This window comes from Lepisosteus oculatus, unplaced genomic scaffold (assembly GCF_040954835.1).
Source record: "Lepisosteus oculatus isolate fLepOcu1 unplaced genomic scaffold, fLepOcu1.hap2 HAP2_SCAFFOLD_39, whole genome shotgun sequence".
NCBI classification, from domain to species: Eukaryota; Metazoa; Chordata; class Actinopteri; order Semionotiformes; family Lepisosteidae; genus Lepisosteus; species Lepisosteus oculatus.
In genome coordinates, this window is record NW_027167923.1 from 652,229 (window position 1) to 673,335 (window position 21,107).

Genomic DNA, 21,107 nt, shown 5'->3' on the forward strand with positions numbered 1-21,107 from the left:
GAAGACACATTTGGTCATCTCCGTATTGGTGAAGATTAAAGAGTCCCGCAAGTGTCAAGCTTGCACAAACACACACGAGAGAGAAACTCAGGACAGAACTTAAAGAAAGGGAGATGCAGACTATTTGAAGGCACTTTGCTAACCCAATGGCATGATTATGAATCATGCATAGGACACACGTAGCAGAGGATGGTTTCGATCCATCGACCTCTGGGTTATGGGCCCAGCACGCTTCCGCTGCGCCACTCTGCTGACGGCCGCTCTGCGCGTGGCGCACAACTGCTCTTTTTATTTCCTACATAAGTGATGAAAGAGTTGAAAGTTTCAACGACAAACGCAGACGTCACTTTGAGCGCTTGGTGTTGTAGCACAAATCATCACATGCTGCTCTACACTGGATTATAAAAGCCGACACATTTTCCAAACATTTTAATGCTGGAGTCACAATGTAGTATTAATAACAGTGCGATACTCGAGGAGCGTAGTGGGATCGCGGTGGCTCATCAGACCGCCCCGGGATTAGGGGCCAGCGTCAGGATGGCCGAGCGGTCTAAGGCGCTGCGTTCAGGTCGCAGTCTCCCCTGGAGGCGTGGGTTCGAATCCCACTCCTGACAAAAAGCTTGCTCAGTGCCGTCTCCAGTCGGGTGCAAATGGGTGAAGCAGCCTGACGCAGGGAACGTGCGCCGATAGGCGTAGGTGTATCCCCTGCCTCTTCCGATTTAGCTCGTGCTCCATAGGATGGAAGCGGATGCTCTGGCTTTTTGACTCGAATATAACCTGATCACAACAGAAGGCCGTGCAGCCCAGTGCTGGTTTAAGAATGCCTCGTGTCTTCAGGCCCCTATTCCTTCAGGTTACCCCTTTGGAATAGTCGTCCGAAAAAGACGGGAAAGGAAAAGCATGTAAGCTCCCACACACTGCGTTAGCATTAGCGGTTGGAATCTGATGGGAGAAAAGCAACCTGGCTCGCCGTCAAGCAATCCATCCCTGGTCTCCCACGTGACAGGCGGGGATACGCACCACTATACTAACGAGGAGCGCTTGCTTGGCGCTTGAAGACACTTCCTCTTGCGGCTACTACTGTTTCCGGTTTCGTCTTTTCTTTTCATTCCTCCCAGAGGAGCGCATGAAAACGTTTCCATCTCCGCCATCCTCACCCCTCCAATGCTATGGTCCCTGCTCCTCCTGGTGCACTGCAAACACTCATTCAGCCGGTTCTTTCAGTTTGAATAATTAGGTCTTCAAAGGCTGGAAGTAGGGTGCAAGACATGCCAATGCCAAAAGCGTGGCTGTGTGCTTCCAGCTGTGAAATGTCACTGGTGGATGTTAAAGACATTACTTCCAAGGCAGCAGGTCCAAGCGATTAAGCGTTTGTACAAGAAGCAGGAAGAGAGAAACGGCACTCCGCCTTTTTCTGGGCAGGCCGAAGCGACAGGAGAAGGGCGCCGTAGTCGGCAGGATTCGAGCCGACGCGGGGAGTCCCCAATGGCTTTCTAGCCCTTCGCCTTAACCGCTCGGCCACGACTACAGGGAGCGCCGCCGCCGCCGGCTTGCGATCATTTAACACGGAGGGCGAGGCGGCGGCGGTAACCTTTTTCAATGTCGCTCTCCGTTTCCCCCCCAAAAAAGCCAAATCACATGCTAGCACTCGGACACCCTTCAGAAGACTGAAGGGTGGCTTAAAGCTGGAAGGATTAGGTCTCCCCGTTCCGACGCGACAATCGAACTTCCTTAGGCAGAGAGAAAGCAACATCGAGGAGCGTCAACAAGACTTTAGAAGCTGCGACACACGCCACTTTCAGTCGCAGACACAGCAGTTTTAAAGGCAGGAATCGCCTTTGCGAACGCCATGAGAAACAGAACGCAAGCTGTCCTGTCCTGCGGTTTAACAAACAGCCACGGCTTTCATGCGACTGGACATTTCTTTTCTGGAGCGAATTCACTTTCAACTTCAAGAAATTCACACAACTTGCGAAATACGAAATACAAATCGGGCTCATCGCTGCACAAGAAATACCGCCGGCTGGCAAGAAAATGACAACGGTGTTTTTCCTTAACGAAAAACTTCCCATGGAGAAAAACAACGGCTGTGCGTCTCTGTCGGCTTGATTCAGTTTAATGCAAGTATTCATTCTCCTCCTGGAAAATACAGCTTGCGAAAGATGAAATACAATTCTTGGCTTTTCTGGGTGAGTGCAGAAGAAATCCTGCCGGCTGGCAGAAGAATTCCAGCCTTTTTTACTCTTTAACCAGAAACTTGCGAATGATACAAAGCAAGCGGGGTGCGTTTCTGTGCAGCTGTTAACTGAACAGCTGCTGCTTCAAGCCCACCCAGGGCTCATTCCGATTTCAACATCATGCCCCCTGAAGGTAGACTGGATTTCTTTGCGAAGCATTCACCCTTTGGACGTTTCAGGAAAGGTGCGTGTCGATGCCAGACTTGAAAAGCTTTCCATACAAAGAAACAACATAGTGCTTTTGATTGATGGGAAACGGCAAGAGCGGTTTGAGCAGCTCCGGCCTCTCAACCGCTTTACAAAGTGATCGCCACCTCGGTAGCCAGTTTAGAAGGCTGAAAAGGATGCTGGAAGCACAGCGACGTTCTAAAACCAGCGCTTGAAAAGCATCTGCATACATAAAATGTCCATTTCCCCAAAGCTGAATCTGCAGCTTCAGAAGATTGTCAGCTATACGTTTTCGTTCTTTGTTTCCTTTTTTTACATGACAAGCTTTCGAGAAATGAACTGTCTATTGTGATGAAGGCTGCATTAGAAATTGTGCATCTAGCTTAGTTCAATGAAATCGGGAGGTGCGCCTGTCTCAAGCGGATGGCTCTTTGCAGGCACACTACGGAAACCTGCGGGCGCAAGTTGGGAGAAGTGACTCTTGCAGAGTGTTGAGCTTCGAGAAGAGGGCTCCGCTCAGGAAGATATTTCCACATGTTGAAGAGTCGCTTTTCGCCCTTTCTTTCCCACATTTTTCCAGTGCGGTTATTGATCGCGTTCAAAATGTTTTCCCAACGTACGTGTTACCTGCAAAATCACAGTGAAACTGTTATGGCGAAAAGATTCCTAATAGTTATTGTATTAGAATAGCTCTCCAATTTCTTAGCCTTCGTACACGCAATGTTTAAGGAAACGCTAGAGTAAATGAAACTGTAAATAGACAGGAGCTCTTCTTAGTTTTCATACAAGTTATGATGGCTGCAGCTCCTATCTGCGTCCGGGTGACCGGAGCCAAGGGATTATCTGCGGAACCTTTGATTTATCTCTCGGGCAAGGAGCTAGATACGCCCTTTTCATCTCAGTTTGATCACACCTGTGCATTAAAACGCAGTGCTCGGTACCATCGAGGTGTAAGAGGTTCAAGGATGAGCGGGAAACTTTGTTAATAAGGAGACGGGCACCGCCCAACGTGGGGCTCGAACCCACGACCCTGAGATTAAGAGTCTCATGCTCTACCGACTGAGCTAGCCGGGCGCCGGTGGCGCAGGTGGTTAACTTGTCCCTGTTGACGGCAATTTGACAAGGTATACTTCCTGGCTTTTCATCATGTGCTGACCGGATTCGAGAGTAGCACACCCTGTTCTTTGTTGATTACTGTACCTCCAGCAGCGCAAATGTCAGTAATCATTGAAATGTACGACCTACAATCTCCTCAGCATTGTGGACTTCTCAGTGATCATCCTTCAACGTTCTGATGTAGTTTTCATGCAAGTGAAAACCGTGCTCCAAATAACAGCGGCACAGTTGTATCCTGCGGTAAGCATTCTTCTAATTCCATCGTTTTGCTCCAGGTAAAAGGTAGCGCATCATAGTGTTGATATTCCAAGGTTTCAGAGTCCGTATTGGATGGCTTGGATGCAGACATCGCTCAGAGCTCCCAGTATGATTTTCCCGAGTTCAGTTTTGCAGTGTTTTAGTGCTTTACTACTTCCAGTGGGCCTTTGAATGCTCTGCTAAGTAGAGACGTGACATAATTACTAATGCGACCGAGTGTGCTGGCTGTTCCTGGTTCGTAATGATTAACGCGAGAAATCAATATAAACATAACTGCTTCGATTTCGAGGTTCAGTTGAAGCATTCGAAGAAACTATCAAAGACCTCAGAACAACCGAAGACACATTTGGTCATCTCCGTATTGGTGAAGATTAAAGAGTCCCGCAAGTGTCAAGCTTGCACAAACACACACGAGAGAGAAACTCAGGACAGAACTTAAAGAAAGGGAGATGCAGACTATTTGAAGGCACTTTGCTAACCCAATGGCATGATTATGAATCATGCATAGGACACACGTAGCAGAGGATGGTTTCGATCCATCGACCTCTGGGTTATGGGCCCAGCACGCTTCCGCTGCGCCACTCTGCTGACGGCCGCTCTGCGCGTGGCGCACAACTGCTCTTTTTATTTCCTACATAAGTGATGAAAGAGTTGAAAGTTTCAACGACAAACGCAGACGTCACTTTGAGCGCTTGGTGTTGTAGCACAAATCATCACATGCTGCTCTACACTGGATTATAAAAGCCGACACATTTTCCAAACATTTTAATGCTGGAGTCACAATGTAGTATTAATAACAGTGCGATACTCGAGGAGCGTAGTGGGATCGCGGTGGCTCATCAGACCGCCCCGGGATTAGGGGCCAGCGTCAGGATGGCCGAGCGGTCTAAGGCGCTGCGTTAAGGTCGCAGTCTCCCCTGGAGGCGTGGGTTCGAATCCCACTCCTGACAAAAAGCTTGCTCAGTGCCGTCTCCAGTCGGGTGCAAATGGGTGAAGCAGCCTGCCGCGGGGAACGTGCGCCGATAGGCGTAGGTGTATCCCCTGCCTCTTCCGATTTAGCTCGTGCTCCATAGGATGGAAGCGGATGCTCTGGCTTTTTCACTCGAATATAACCTGATCACAACAGAAGGCCGTGCAGCCCAGTGCTGGTTTAAGAATGCCTCGTGTCTTCAGGCCCCTATTCCTTCAGGTTACCCCTTTGGAATAGTCGTCCGAAAAAGACGGGAAAGGAAAAGCATGTAAGCTCCCACACACTGCGTTAGCATTAGCGGTTGGAATCTGATGGGAGAAAAGCAACCTGGCTCGCCGTCAAGCAATCCATCCCTGGTCTCCCACGTGACAGGCGGGGATACGCACCACTATACTAACGAGGAGCGCTTGCTTGGCGCTTGAAGACACTTCCTCTTGCGGCTACTACTGTTTCCGGTTTCGTCTTTTCTTTTCATTCCTCCCAGAGGAGCGCATGAAAACGTTTCCATCTCCGCCATCCTCACCCCTCCAATGCTATGGTCCCTGCTCCTCCTGGTGCACTGCAAACACTCATTCAGCCGGTTCTTTCAGTTTGAATAATTAGGTCTTCAAAGGCTGGAAGTAGGGCGCAAGACATGCCAATGCCAAAAGCGTGGCTGTGTGCTTCCAGCTGTGAAATGTCACTGGTGGATGTTAAAGACATTACTTCCAAGGCAGCAGGTCCAAGCGATTAAGCGTTTGTACAAGAAGCAGGAAGAGAGAAACGGCACTCCGCCTTTTTCTGGGCAGGCCGAAGCGACAGGAGAAGGGCGCCGTAGTCGGCAGGATTCGAGCCGACGCGGGGAGTCCCCAATGGCTTTCTAGCCCTTCGCCTTAACCGCTCGGCCACGACTACAGGGAGCGCCGCCGCCGCCGGCTTGCGATCATTTAACACGGAGGGCGAGGCGGCGGCGGTAACCTTTTTCAATGTCGCTCTCCGTTTCCCCCCCGAAAAAGCCAAATCACATGCTAGCACTCGGACACCCTTCAGAAGACTGAAGGGTGGCTTAAAGCTGGAAGGATTAGGTCTCCCCGTTCCGACGCGACAATCGAACTTCCTTAGGCAGAGAGAAAGCAACATCGAGGAGCGTCAACAAGACTTTAGAAGCTGCGACACACGCCACTTTCAGTCGCAGACACAGCAGTTTTAAAGGCAGGAATCGCCTTTGCGAACGCCATGAGAAACAGAACGCAAGCTGTCCTGTCCTGCGGTTTAACAAACAGCCACGGCTTTCATGCGACTGGACATTTCTTTTCTGGAGCGAATTCACTTTCAACTTCAAGAAATTCACACAACTTGCGAAATACGAAATACAAATCGGGCTCATCGCTGCACAAGAAATACCGCCGGCTGGCAAGAAAATGACAACGGTGTTTTTCCTTAACGAAAAACTTCCCATGGAGAAAAACAACGGCTGTGCGTCTCTGTCGGCTTGATTCAGTTTAATGCAAGTATTCATTCTCCTCCTGGAAAATACAGCTTGCGAAAGATGAAATACAATTCTTGGCTTTTCTGGGTGAGTGCAGAAGAAATCCTGCCGGCTGGCAGAAGAATTCCAGCCTTTTTTACTCTTTAACCAGAAACTTGCGAATGATACAAAGCAAGCGGGGTGCGTTTCTGTGCAGCTGTTAACTGAACAGCTGCTGCTTCAAGCCCACCCAGGGCTCATTCCGATTTCAACATCATGCCCCCTGAAGGTAGACTGGATTTCTTTGCGAAGCATTCACCCTTTGGACGTTTCAGGAAAGGTGCGTGTCGATGCCAGACTTGAAAAGCTTTCCATACAAAGAAACAACATAGTGCTTTTGATTGATGGGAAACGGCAAGAGCGGTTTGAGCAGCTCCGGCCTCTCAACCGCTTTACAAAGTGATCGCCACCTCGGTAGCCAGTTTAGAAGGCTGAAAAGGATGCTGGAAGCACAGCGACGTTCTAAAACCAGCGCTTGAAAAGCATCTGCATACATAAAATGTCCATTTCCCCAAAGCTGAATCTGCAGCTTCAGAAGATTGTCAGCTATACGTTTTCGTTCTTTGTTTCCTTTTTTTACATGACAAGCTTTCGAGAAATGAACTGTCTATTGTGATGAAGGCTGCATTAGAAATTGTGCATCTAGCTTAGTTCAATGAAATCGGGAGGTGCGCCTGTCTCAAGCGGATGGCTCTTTGCAGGCACACTACGGAAACCTGCGGGCGCAAGTTGGGAGAAGTGACTCTTGCAGAGTGTTGAGCTTCGAGAAGAGGGCTCCGCTCAGGAAGATATTTCCACATGTTGAAGAGTCGCTTTTCGCCCTTTCTTTCCCACATTTTTCCAGTGCGGTTATTGATCGCGTTCAAAATGTTTTCCCAACGTACGTGTTACCTGCAAAATCACAGTGAAACTGTTATGGCGAAAAGATTCCTAATAGTTATTGTATTAGAATAGCTCTCCAATTTCTTAGCCTTCGTACACGCAATGTTTAAGGAAACGCTAGAGTAAATGAAACTGTAAATAGACAGGAGCTCTTCTTAGTTTTCATACAAGTTATGATGGCTGCAGCTCCTATCTGCGTCCGGGTGACCGGAGCCAAGGGATTATCTGCGGAACCTTTGATTTATCTCTCGGGCAAGGAGCTAGATACGCCCTTTTCATCTCAGTTTGATCACACCTGTGCATTAAAACGCAGTGCTCGGTACCATCGAGGTGTAAGAGGTTCAAGGATGAGCGGGAAACTTTGTTAATAAGGAGACGGGCACCGCCCGACGTGGGGCTCGAACCCACGACCCTGAGATTAAGAGTCTCATGCTCTACCGACTGAGCTAGCCGGGCGCCGGTGGCGCAGGTGGTTAACTTGTCCCTGTTGACGGCAATTTGACAAGGTATACTTCCTGGCTTTTCATCATGTGCTGACCGGATTCGAGAGTAGCACACCCTGTTCTTTGTTGATTACTGTACCTCCAGCAGCGCAAATGTCAGTAATCATTGAAATGTACGACCTACAATCTCCTCAGCATTGTGGACTTCTCAGTGATCATCCTTCAACGTTCTGCTGTAGTTTTCATGCAAGTGAAAACCGTGCTCCAAATAACAGCGGCACAGTTGTATCCTGCGGTAAGTATTCTTCTAATTCCATCGTTTTGCTCCAGGTAAAAGGTAGCGCATCATAGTGTTGATATTCCAAGGTTTCAGAGTCCGTATTGGATGGCTTGGATGCAGACATCGCTCAGAGCTCCCAGTATGATTTTCCCGAGTTCAGTTTTGCAGTGTTTTAGTGCTTTACTACTTCCAGTGGGCCTTTGAATGCTCTGCTAAGTAGAGACGTGACATAATTACTAATGCGACCGAGTGTGCTGGCTGTTCCTGGTTCGTAATGATTAACGCGAGAAATCAATATAAACATAACTGCTTCGATTTCGAGGTTCAGTTGAAGCATTCGAAGAAACTATCAAAGACCTCAGAACAACCGAAGACACATTTGGTCATCTCCGTATTGGTGAAGATTAAAGAGTCCCGCAAGTGTCAAGCTTGCACAAACACACACGAGAGAGAAACTCAGGACAGAACTTAAAGAAAGGGAGATGCAGACTATTTGAAGGCACTTTGCTAACCCAATGGCATGATTATGAATCATGCATAGGACACACGTAGCAGAGGATGGTTTCGATCCATCGACCTCTGGGTTATGGGCCCAGCACGCTTCCGCTGCGCCACTCTGCTGACGGCCGCTCTGCGTGTGGCGCACAACTGCTCTTTTTATTTCCTACATAAGTGATGAAAGAGTTGAAAGTTTCAACGACAAACGCAGACGTCACTTTGAGCGCTTGGTGTTGTAGCACAAATCATCACATGCTGCTCTACACTGGATTATAAAAGCCGACACATTTTCCAAACATTTTAATGCTGGAGTCACAATGTAGTATTAATAACAGTGCGATACTCGAGGAGCGTAGTGGGATCGCGGTGGCTCATCAGACCGCCCCGGGATTAGGGGCCAGCGTCAGGATGGCCGAGCGGTCTAAGGCGCTGCGTTCAGGTCGCAGTCTCCCCTGGAGGCGTGGGTTCGAATCCCACTCCTGACAAAAAGCTTGCTCAGTGCCGTCTCCAGTCGGGTGCAAATGGGTGAAGCAGCCTGCCGCGGGGAACGTGCGCCGATAGGCGTAGGTGTATCCCCTGCCTCTTCCGATTTAGCTCGTGCTCCATAGGATGGAAGCGGATGCTCTGGCTTTTTGACTCGAATATAACCTGATCACAACAGAAGGCCGTGCAGCCCAGTGCTGGTTTAAGAATGCCTCGTGTCTTCAGGCCCCTATTCCTTCAGGTTACCCCTTTGGAATAGTCGTCCGAAAAAGACGGGAAAGGAAAAGCATGTAAGCTCCCACACACTGCGTTAGCATTAGCGGTTGGAATCTGATGGGAGAAAAGCAACCTGGCTCGCCGTCAAGCAATCCATCCCTGGTCTCCCACGTGACAGGCGGGGATACGCACCACTATACTAACGAGGAGCGCTTGCTTGGCGCTTGAAGACACTTCCTCTTGCGGCTACTACTGTTTCCGGTTTCGTCTTTTCTTTTCATTCCTCCCAGAGGAGCGCATGAAAACGTTTCCATCTCCGCCATCCTCACCCCTCCAATGCTATGGTCCCTGCTCCTCCTGGTGCACTGCAAACACTCATTCAGCCGGTTCTTTCAGTTTGAATAATTAGGTCTTCAAAGGCTGGAAGTAGGGCGCAAGACATGCCAATGCCAAAAGCGTGGCTGTGTGCTTCCAGCTGTGAAATGTCACTGGTGGATGTTAAAGACATTACTTCCAAGGCAGCAGGTCCAAGCGATTAAGCGTTTGTACAAGAAGCAGGAAGAGAGAAACGGCACTCCGCCTTTTTCTGGGCAGGCCGAAGCGACAGGAGAAGGGCGCCGTAGTCGGCAGGATTCGAGCCGACGCGGGGAGTCCCCAATGGCTTTCTAGCCCTTCGCCTTAACCGCTCGGCCACGACTACAGGGAGCGCCGCCGCCGCCGGCTTGCGATCATTTAACACGGAGGGCGAGGCGGCGGCGGTAACCTTTTTCAATGTCGCTCTCCGTTTCCCCCCCAAAAAAGCCAAATCACATGCTAGCACTCGGACACCCTTCAGAAGACTGAAGGGTGGCTTAAAGCTGGAAGGATTAGGTCTCCCCGTTCCGACGCGACAATCGAACTTCCTTAGGCAGAGAGAAAGCAACATCGAGGAGCGTCAACAAGACTTTAGAAGCTGCGACACACGCCACTTTCAGTCGCAGACACAGCAGTTTTAAAGGCAGGAATCGCCTTTGCGAACGCCATGAGAAACAGAACGCAAGCTGTCCTGTCCTGCGGTTTAACAAACAGCCACGGCTTTCATGCGACTGGACATTTCTTTTCTGGAGCGAATTCACTTTCAACTTCAAGAAATTCACACAACTTGCGAAATACGAAATACAAATCGGGCTCATCGCTGCACAAGAAATACCGCCGGCTGGCAAGAAAATGACAACGGTGTTTTTCCTTAACGAAAAACTTCCCATGGAGAAAAACAACGGCTGTGCGTCTCTGTCGGCTTGATTCAGTTTAATGCAAGTATTCATTCTCCTCCTGGAAAATACAGCTTGCGAAAGATGAAATACAATTCTTGGCTTTTCTGGGTGAGTGCAGAAGAAATCCTGCCGGCTGGCAGAAGAATTCCAGCCTTTTTTACTCTTTAACCAGAAACTTGCGAATGATACAAAGCAAGCGGGGTGCGTTTCTGTGCAGCTGTTAACTGAACAGCTGCTGCTTCAAGCCCACCCAGGGCTCATTCCGATTTCAACATCATGCCCCCTGAAGGTAGACTGGATTTCTTTGCGAAGCATTCACCCTTTGGACGTTTCAGGAAAGGTGCGTGTCGATGCCAGACTTGAAAAGCTTTCCATACAAAGAAACAACATAGTGCTTTTGATTGATGGGAAACGGCAAGAGCGGTTTGAGCAGCTCCGGCCTCTCAACCGCTTTACAAAGTGATCGCCACCTCGGTAGCCAGTTTAGAAGGCTGAAAAGGATGCTGGAAGCACAGCGACGTTCTAAAACCAGCGCTTGAAAAGCATCTGCATACATAAAATGTCCATTTCCCCAAAGCTGAATCTGCAGCTTCAGAAGATTGTCAGCTATACGTTTTCGTTCTTTGTTTCCTTTTTTTACATGACAAGCTTTCGAGAAATGAACTGTCTATTGTGATGAAGGCTGCATTAGAAATTGTGCATCTAGCTTAGTTCAATGAAATCGGGAGGTGCGCCTGTCTCAAGCGGATGGCTCTTTGCAGGCACACTACGGAAACCTGCGGGCGCAAGTTGGGAGAAGTGACTCTTGCAGAGTGTTGAGCTTCGAGAAGAGGGCTCCGCTCAGGAAGATATTTCCACATGTTGAAGAGTCGCTTTTCGCCCTTTCTTTCCCACATTTTTCCAGTGCGGTTATTGATCGCGTTCAAAATGTTTTCCCAACGTACGTGTTACCTGCAAAATCACAGTGAAACTGTTATGGCGAAAAGATTCCTAATAGTTATTGTATTAGAATAGCTCTCCAATTTCTTAGCCTTCGTACACGCAATGTTTAAGGAAACGCTAGAGTAAATGAAACTGTAAATAGACAGGAGCTCTTCTTAGTTTTCATACAAGTTATGATGGCTGCAGCTCCTATCTGCGTCCGGGTGACCGGAGCCAAGGGATTATCTGCGGAACCTTTGATTTATCTCTCGGGCAAGGAGCTAGATACGCCCTTTTCATCTCAGTTTGATCACACCTGTGCATTAAAACGCAGTGCTCGGTACCATCGAGGTGTAAGAGGTTCAAGGATGAGCGGGAAACTTTGTTAATAAGGAGACGGGCACCGCCCAACGTGGGGCTCGAACCCACGACCCTGAGATTAAGAGTCTCATGCTCTACCGACTGAGCTAGCCGGGCGCCGGTGGCGCAGGTGGTTAACTTGTCCCTGTTGACGGCAATTTGACAAGGTATACTTCCTGGCTTTTCATCATGTGCTGACCGGATTCGAGAGTAGCACACCCTGTTCTTTGTTGATTACTGTACCTCCAGCAGCGCAAATGTCAGTAATCATTGAAATGTACGACCTACAATCTCCTCAGCATTGTGGACTTCTCAGTGATCATCCTTCAACGTTCTGCTGTAGTTTTCATGCAAGTGAAAACCGTGCTCCAAATAACAGCGGCACAGTTGTATCCTGCGGTAAGCATTCTTCTAATTCCATCGTTTTGCTCCAGGTAAAAGGTAGCGCATCATAGTGTTGATATTCCAAGGTTTCAGAGTCCGTATTGGATGGCTTGGATGCAGACATCGCTCAGAGCTCCCAGTATGATTTTCCCGAGTTCAGTTTTGCAGTGTTTTAGTGCTTTACTACTTCCAGTGGGCCTTTGAATGCTCTGCTAAGTAGAGACGTGACATAATTACTAATGCGACCGAGTGTGCTGGCTGTTCCTGGTTCGTAATGATTAACGCGAGAAATCAATATAAACATAACTGCTTCGATTTCGAGGTTCAGTTGAAGCATTCGAAGAAACTATCAAAGACCTCAGAACAACCGAAGACACATTTGGTCATCTCCGTATTGGTGAAGATTAAAGAGTCCCGCAAGTGTCAAGCTTGCACAAACACACACGAGAGAGAAACTCAGGACAGAACTTAAAGAAAGGGAGATGCAGACTATTTGAAGGCACTTTGCTAACCCAATGGCATGATTATGAATCATGCATAGGACACACGTAGCAGAGGATGGTTTTGATCCATCGACCTCTGGGTTATGGGCCCAGCACGCTTCCGCTGCGCCACTCTGCTGACGGCCGCTCTGCGCGTGGCGCACAACTGCTCTTTTTATTTCCTACATAAGTGATGAAAGAGTTGAAAGTTTCAACGACAAACGCAGACGTCACTTTGAGCGCTTGGTGTTGTAGCACAAATCATCACATGCTGCTCTACACTGGATTATAAAAGCCGACACATTTTCCAAACATTTTAATGCTGGAGTCACAATGTAGTATTAATAACAGTGCGATACTCGAGGAGCGTAGTGGGATCGCGGTGGCTCATCAGACCGCCCCGGGATTACGGGCCAGCGTCAGGATGGCCGAGCGGTCTAAGGCGCTGCGTTCAGGTCGCAGTCTCCCCTGGAGGCGTGGGTTCGAATCCCACTCCTGACAAAAAGCTTGCTCAGTGCCGTCTCCAGTCGGGTGCAAATGGGTGAAGCAGCCTGCCGCGGGGAACGTGCGCCGATAGGCGTAGGTGTATCCCCTGCCTCTTCCGATTTAGCTCGTGCTCCATAGGATGGAAGCGGATGCTCTGGCTTTTTGACTCGAATATAACCTGATCACAACAGAAGGCCGTGCAGCCCAGTGCTGGTTTAAGAATGCCTCGTGTCTTCAGGCCCCTATTCCTTCAGGTTACCCCTTTGGAATAGTCGTCCGAAAAAGACGGGAAAGGAAAAGCATGTAAGCTCCCACACACTGCGTTAGCATTAGCGGTTGGAATCTGATGGGAGAAAAGCAACCTGGCTCGCCGTCAAGCAATCCATCCCTGGTCTCCCACGTGACAGGCGGGGATACGCACCACTATACTAACGAGGAGCGCTTGCTTGGCGCTTGAAGACACTTCCTCTTGCGGCTACTACTGTTTCCGGTTTCGTCTTTTCTTTTCATTCCTCCCAGAGGAGCGCATGAAAACGTTTCCATCTCCGCCATCCTCACCCCTCCAATGCTATGGTCCCTGCTCCTCCTGGTGCACTGCAAACACTCATTCAGCCGGTTCTTTCAGTTTGAATAATTAGGTCTTCAAAGGCTGGAAGTAGGGCGCAAGACATGCCAATGCCAAAAGCGTGGCTGTGTGCTTCCAGCTGTGAAATGTCACTGGTGGATGTTAAAGACATTACTTCCAAGGCAGCAGGTCCAAGCGATTAAGCGTTTGTACAAGAAGCAGGAAGAGAGAAACGGCACTCCGCCTTTTTCTGGGCAGGCCGAAGCGACAGGAGAAGGGCGCCGTAGTCGGCAGGATTCGAGCCGACGCGGGGAGTCCCCAATGGCTTTCTAGCCCTTCGCCTTAACCGCTCGGCCACGACTACAGGGAGCGCCGCCGCCGCCGGCTTGCGATCATTTAACACGGAGGGCGAGGCGGCGGCGGTAACCTTTTTCAATGTCGCTCTCCGTTTCCCCCCCAAAAAAGCCAAATCACATGCTAGCACTCGGACACCCTTCAGAAGACTGAAGGGTGGCTTAAAGCTGGAAGGATTAGGTCTCCCCGTTCCGACGCGACAATCGAACTTCCTTAGGCAGAGAGAAAGCAACATCGAGGAGCGTCAACAAGACTTTAGAAGCTGCGACACACGCCACTTTCAGTCGCAGACACAGCAGTTTTAAAGGCAGGAATCGCCTTTGCGAACGCCATGAGAAACAGAACGCAAGCTGTCCTGTCCTGCGGTTTAACAAACAGCCACGGCTTTCATGCGACTGGACATTTCTTTTCTGGAGCGAATTCACTTTCAACTTCAAGAAATTCACACAACTTGCGAAATACGAAATACAAATCGGGCTCATCGCTGCACAAGAAATACCGCCGGCTGGCAAGAAAATGACAACGGTGTTTTTCCTTAACGAAAAACTTCCCATGGAGAAAAACAACGGCTGTGCGTCTCTGTCGGCTTGATTCAGTTTAATGCAAGTATTCATTCTCCTCCTGGAAAATACAGCTTGCGAAAGATGAAATACAATTCTTGGCTTTTCTGGGTGAGTGCAGAAGAAATCCTGCCGGCTGGCAGAAGAATTCCAGCCTTTTTTACTCTTTAACCAGAAACTTGCGAATGATACAAAGCAAGCGGGGTGCGTTTCTGTGCAGCTGTTAACTGAACAGCTGCTGCTTCAAGCCCACCCAGGGCTCATTCCGATTTCAACATCATGCCCCCTGAAGGTAGACTGGATTTCTTTGCGAAGCATTCACCCTTTGGACGTTTCAGGAAAGGTGCGTGTCGATGCCAGACTTGAAAAGCTTTCCATACAAAGAAACAACATAGTGCTTTTGATTGATGGGAAACGGCAAGAGCGGTTTGAGCAGCTCCGGCCTCTCAACCGCTTTACAAAGTGATCGCCACCTCGGTAGCCAGTTTAGAAGGCTGAAAAGGATGCTGGAAGCACAGCGACGTTCTAAAACCAGCGCTTGAAAAGCATCTGCATACATAAAATGTCCATTTCCCCAAAGCTGAATCTGCAGCTTCAGAAGATTGTCAGCTATACGTTTTCGTTCTTTGTTTCCTTTTTTTACATGACAAGCTTTCGAGAAATGAACTGTCTATTGTGATGAAGGCTGCATTAGAAATTGTGCATCTAGCTTAGTTCAATGAAATCGGGAGGTGCGCCTGTCTCAAGCGGATGGCTCTTTGCAGGCACACTACGGAAACCTGCGGGCGCAAGTTGGGAGAAGTGACTCTTGCAGAGTGTTGAGCTTCGAGAAGAGGGCTCCGCTCAGGAAGATATTTCCACATGTTGAAGAGTCGCTTTTCGCCCTTTCTTTCCCACATTTTTCCAGTGCGGTTATTGATCGCGTTCAAAATGTTTTCCCAACGTACGTGTTACCTGCAAAATCACAGTGAAACTGTTATGGCGAAAAGATTCCTAATAGTTATTGTATTAGAATAGCTCTCCAATTTCTTAGCCTTCGTACACGCAATGTTTAAGGAAACGCTAGAGTAAATGAAACTGTAAATAGACAGGAGCTCTTCTTAGTTTTCATACAAGTTATGATGGCTGCAGCTCCTATCTGCGTCCGGGTGACCGGAGCCAAGGGATTATCTGCGGAACCTTTGATTTATCTCTCGGGCAAGGAGCTAGATACGCCCTTTTCATCTCAGTTTGATCACACCTGTGCATTAAAACGCAGTGCTCGGTACCATCGAGGTGTAAGAGGTTCAAGGATGAGCGGGAAACTTTGTTAATAAGGAGACGGGCACCGCCCAACGTGGGGCTCGAACCCACGACCCTGAGATTAAGAGTCTCATGCTCTACCGACTGAGCTAGCCGGGCGCCGGTGGCGCAGGTGGTTAACTTGTCCCTGTTGACGGCAATTTGACAAGGTATACTTCCTGGCTTTTCATCATGTGCTGACCGGATTCGAGAGTAGCACACCCTGTTCTTTGTTGATTACTGTACCTCCAGCAGCGCAAATGTCAGTAATCATTGAAATGTACGACCTACAATCTCCTCAGCATTGTGGACTTCTCAGTGATCATCCTTCTACGTTCTGCTGTAGTTTTCATGCAAGTGAAAACCGTGCTCCAAATAACAGCGGCACAGTTGTATCCTGCGGTAAGCATTCTTCTAATTCCATCGTTTTGCTCCAGGTAAAAGGTAGCGCATCATAGTGTTGATATTCCAAGGTTTCAGAGTCCGTATTGGATGGCTTGGATGCAGACATCGCTCAGAGCTCCCAGTATGATTTTCCCGAGTTCAGTTTTGCAGTGTTTTAGTGCTTTACTACTTCCAGTGGGCCTTTGAATGCTCTGCTAAGTAGAGACGTGACATAATTACTAATGCGACCGAGTGTGCTGGCTGTTCCTGGTTCGTAATGATTAACGCGAGAAATCAATATAAACATAACTGCTTCGATTTCGAGGTTCAGTTGAAGCATTCGAAGAAACTATCAAAGACCTCAGAACAACCGAAGACACATTTGGTCATCTCCGTATTGGTGAAGATTAAAGAGTCCCGCAAGTGTCAAGCTTGCACAAACACACACGAGAGAGAAACTCAGGACAGAACTTAAAGAAAGGGAGATGCAGACTATTTGAAGGCACTTTGCTAACCCAATGGCATGATTATGAATCATGCATAGGACACACGTAGCAGAGGATGGTTTCGATCCATCGACCTCTGGGTTATGGGCCCAGCACGCTTCCGCTGCGCCACTCTGCTGACGGCCGCTCTGCGCGTGGCGCACAACTGCTCTTTTTATTTCCTACATAAGTGATGAAAGAGTTGAAAGTTTCAACGACAAACGCAGACGTCACTTTGAGCGCTTGGTGTTGTAGCACAAATCATCACATGCTGCTCTACACTGGATTATAAAAGCCGACACATTTTCCAAACATTTTAATGCTGGAGTCACAATGTAGTATTAATAACAGTGCGATACTCGAGGAGCGTAGTGGGATCGCGGTGGCTCATCAGACCGCCCCGGAATTAGGGGCCAGCGTCAGGATGGCCGAGCGGTCTAAGGCGCTGCGTTCAGGTCGCAGTCTCCCCTGGAGGCGTGGGTTCGAATCCCACTCCTGACAAAAAGCTTGCTCAGTGCCGTCTCCAGTCGGGTGCAAATGGGTGAAGCAGCCTGACGCAGGGAACGTGCGCCGATAGGCGTAGGTGTATCCCCTGCCTCTTCCGATTTAGCTCGTGCTCCATAGGATGGAAGCGGATGCTCTGGCTTTTTCACTCGAATATAACCTGATCACAACAGAAGGCCGTGCAGCCCAGTGCTGGTTTAAGAATGCCTCGTGTCTTCAGGCCCCTATTCCTTCAGGTTACCCCTTTGGAATAGTCGTCCGAAAAAGACGGGAAAGGAAAAGCATGTAAGCTCCCACACACTGCGTTAGCATTAGCGGTTGGAATCTGATGGGAGAAAAGCAACCTGGCTCGCCGTCAAGCAATCCATCCCTGGTCTCCCACGTGACAGGTGGGGATACGCACCACTATACTAACGAGGAGCGCTTGCTTGGCGCTTGAAGACACTTCCTCTTGCGGCTACTACTGTTTCCGGTTTCGTCTTTTCTTTTCATTCCTCCCAGAGGAGCGCATGAAAACGTTTCCATCTCCGCCATCCTCACCCCTCCAATGCTATGGTCCCTGCTCCTCCTGGTGCACTGCAAACACTCATTCAGCCGGTTCTTTCAGTTTGAATAATTAGGTCTTCAAAGGCTGGAAGTAGGGCGCAAGACATGCCAATGCCAAAAGCGTGGCTGTGTGCTTCCAGCTGTGAAATGTCACTGGTGGATGTTAAAGACATTACTTCCAAGGCAGCAGGTCCAAGCGATTAAGCGTTTGTACAAGAAGCAGGAAGAGAGAAACGGCACTCCGCCTTTTTCTGGGCAGGCCGAAGCGACAGGAGAAGGGCGCCGTAGTCGGCAGGATTCGAGCCGACGCGGGGAGTCCCCAATGGCTTTCTAGCCCTTCGCCTTAACCGCTCGGCCACGACTACAGGGAGCGCCGCCGCCGCCGGCTTGCGATCATTTAACACGGAGGGCGAGGCGGCGGCGGTAACCTTTTTCAATGTCGCTCTCCGTTTCCCCCCCAAAAAAGCCAAATCACATGCTAGCACTCGGACACCCTTCAGAAGACTGAAGGGTGGCTTAAAGCTGGAAGGATTAGGTCTCCTCCTTCCGACGCGACAATCGAACTTCCTTAGGCAGAGAGAAAGCAACATCAAGGAGCGTCAACAAGACTTTAGAAGCTGCGACACACGCCACTTTCAGTCGCAGACACAGCAGTTTTAAAGGCAGGAATCGCCTTTGCGAACGCCATGAGAAACAGAACGCAAGCTGTCCTGTCCTGCGGTTTAACAAACAGCCACGGCTTTCATGCGACTGGACATTTCTTTTCTGGAGCGAATTCACTTTCAACTTCAAGAAATTCACACAACTTGCGAAATACGAAATACAAATCGGGCTCATCGCTGCACAAGAAATACCGCCGGCTGGCAAGAAAATGACAACGGTGTTTTTCCTTAACGAAAAACTTCCCATGGAGAAAAACAACGGCTGTGCGTCTCTGTCGGCTTGATTCAGTTTAATGCAAGTATTCATTCTCCTCCTGGAAAATACAGCTTGCGAAAGATGAAATACAATTCTTGGCTTTTCTGGGTGAGTGCAGAAGAAATCCTGCCGGCTGGCAGAAGAATTCCAGCCTTTTTTACTCTTTAACCAGAAACTTGCGAATGATACAAAGCAAGCGGGGTGCGTTTCTGTGCAGCTGTTAACTGAACAGCTGCTGCTTCAAGCCCACCCAGGGCTCATTCCGATTTCAACATCATGCCCCCTGAAGGTAGACTGGATTTCTTTGCGAAGCATTCACCTTTTGGACGTTTCAGGAAAGGTGCGTGTCGATGCCAGACTTGAAAAGCTTTCCATACAAAGAAACAACATAGTGCTTTTGATTGATGGGAAACGGCAAGAGCGGTTTGAGCAGCTCCGGCCTCTCAACCGCTTTACAAAGTGATCGCCACCTCGGTAGCCAGTTTAGAAGGCTGAAAAGGATGCTGGAAGCACAGCGACGTTCTAAAACCAGCGCTTGAAAAGCATCTGCATACATAAAATGTCCATTTCCCCAAAGCTGAATCTGCAGCTTCAGAAGATTGTCAGCTATACGTTTTCGTTCTTTGTTTCCTTTTTTTACATGACAAGCTTTCGAGAAATGAACTGTCTATTGTGATGAAGGCTGCATTAGAAATTGTGCATCTAGCTTAGTTCAATGAAATCGGGAGGTGCGCCTGTCTCAAGCGGATGGCTCTTTGCAGGCACACTACGGAAACCTGCGGGCACAAGTTGGGAGAAGTGACTCTTGCAGAGTGTTGAGCTTTGAGAAGAGGGCTCCGCTCAGGAAGATATTTCCACATGTTGAAGAGTCGCTTTTCGCCCTTTCTTTCCCACATTTTTCCAGTGCGGTTATTGATCGAGTTCAAAATGTTTTCCCAACGTACGTGTTACCTGCAAAATCACAGTGAAACTGTTATGGCGAAAAGATTCCTAATAGTTATTGTATTAGAATAGCTCTCCAATTTCTTAGCCTTCGTACACGCAATGTTTAAGGAAACGCTAGAGTAAATGAAACTGTAAATAGACAGGAGCTCTTCTTAGTTTTCATACAAGTTATGATGGCTGCAGCTCCTATCTGCGTCCGGGTGACCGGAGCCAAGGGATTATCTGCGGAACCTTTGATTTATCTCTCGGGCAAGGAGCTAGATACGCCCTTTTCATCTCAGTTTGATCACACCTGTGCATTAAAACGCAGTGCTCGGTACCATCGAGGTGTAAGAGGTTCAAGGATGAGCGGGAAACTTTGTTAATAAGGAGACGGGCACCGCCCAACGTGGGGCTCGAACCCACGACCCTGAGATTAAGAGTCTCATGCTCTACCGACCGAGCTAGCCGGGCGCCGGTGGCGCAGGTGGTTAACTTGTCCCTGTTGACGGCAATTTGACAAGGTATACTTCCTGGCTTTTCATCATGTGCTGACCGGATTCGAGAGTAGCACACCCTGTTCTTTGTTGATTACTGTACCTCCAGCAGCGCAAATGTCAGTAATCATTGAAATGTACGACCTACAATCTCCTCAGCATTGTGGACTTCTCAGTGATCATCCTTCTACGTTCTGCTGTAGTTTTCATGCAAGTGAAAACCGTGCTCCAAATAACAGCGGCACAGTTGTATCCTGCGGTAAGCATTCTTCTAATTCCATCGTTTTGCTCCAGGTAAAAGGTAGCGCATCATAGTGTTGATATTCCAAGGTTTCAGAGTCCGTATTGGATGGCTTGGATGCAGACATCGCTCAGAGCTCCCAGTATGATTTTCCCGAGTTCAGTTTTGCAGTGTTTTAGTGCTTTACTACTTCCAGTGGGCCTTTGAATGCTCTGCTAAGTAGAGACGTGACATAATTACTAATGCGACCGAGTGTGCTGGCTGTTCCTGGTTCGTAATGATTAACGCGAGAAATCAATATAAACATAACTGCTTCGATTTCGAGGTTCAGTTGAAGCATTCGAAGAAACTATCAAAGACCTCAGAACAACCGAAGACACATTTGGTCATCTCCGTATTGGTGAAGATTAAAGAGTCCCGCAAGTGTCAAGCTTGCACAAACACACACGAGAGAGAAACTCAGGACAGAACTTAAAGAAAGGGAGATGCAGACTATTTGAAGGCACTTTGCTAACCCAATGGCATGATTATGAATCATGCATAGGACACACGTAGCAGAGGATGGTTTTGATCCATCGACCTCTGGGTTATGGGCCCAGCACGCTTCCGCTGCGCCACTCTGCTGACGGCCGCTCTGCGCGTGGCGCACAACTGCTCTTTTTATTTCCTACATAAGTGATGAAAGAGTTGAAAGTTTCAACGACAAACGCAGACGTCACTTTGAGCGCTTGGTGTTGTAGCACAAATCATCACATGCTGCTCTACACTGGATTATAAAAGCCGACACATTTTCCAAACATTTTAATGCTGGAGTCACAATGTAGTATTAATAACAGTGCGATACTCGAGGAGCGTAGTGGGATCGCGGTGGCTCATCAGACCGCCCCGGGATTAGGGGCCAGCG

General features: G+C 48.8%; 7 non-coding genes across 7 annotated transcripts; 5 read left to right on the forward strand and 2 right to left on the reverse strand.

Moving 5' to 3' along the window:
* The first annotated feature begins 531 nt into the window (after positions 1-531).
* On the forward strand, positions 532-614 carry trnal-cag (transfer RNA leucine (anticodon CAG)). Its single transcript has one exon. It is a non-coding gene; the product is annotated as a tRNA-Leu (tRNA).
* A 2,792-nt stretch (positions 615-3,406) lies between these two features.
* Positions 3,407-3,479, reverse strand: trnak-cuu (transfer RNA lysine (anticodon CUU)). The gene has a single exon. It is a non-coding gene; the product is annotated as a tRNA-Lys (tRNA).
* A 1,167-nt stretch (positions 3,480-4,646) lies between these two features.
* trnal-aag (transfer RNA leucine (anticodon AAG)) lies at positions 4,647-4,729 on the forward strand. Its single transcript has one exon. It is a non-coding gene; the product is annotated as a tRNA-Leu (tRNA).
* A 2,792-nt stretch (positions 4,730-7,521) lies between these two features.
* Positions 7,522-7,594, reverse strand: trnak-cuu (transfer RNA lysine (anticodon CUU)). The gene has a single exon. It is a non-coding gene; the product is annotated as a tRNA-Lys (tRNA).
* Positions 7,595-8,761: 1,167 nt separating this feature from the next.
* trnal-cag (transfer RNA leucine (anticodon CAG)) lies at positions 8,762-8,844 on the forward strand. The gene has a single exon. It is a non-coding gene; the product is annotated as a tRNA-Leu (tRNA).
* A 4,032-nt stretch (positions 8,845-12,876) lies between these two features.
* On the forward strand, positions 12,877-12,959 carry trnal-cag (transfer RNA leucine (anticodon CAG)). Its single transcript has one exon. It is a non-coding gene; the product is annotated as a tRNA-Leu (tRNA).
* Positions 12,960-16,991: 4,032 nt separating this feature from the next.
* On the forward strand, positions 16,992-17,074 carry trnal-cag (transfer RNA leucine (anticodon CAG)). The gene has a single exon. It is a non-coding gene; the product is annotated as a tRNA-Leu (tRNA).
* The last annotated feature ends 4,033 nt before the right edge of the window (positions 17,075-21,107 follow it).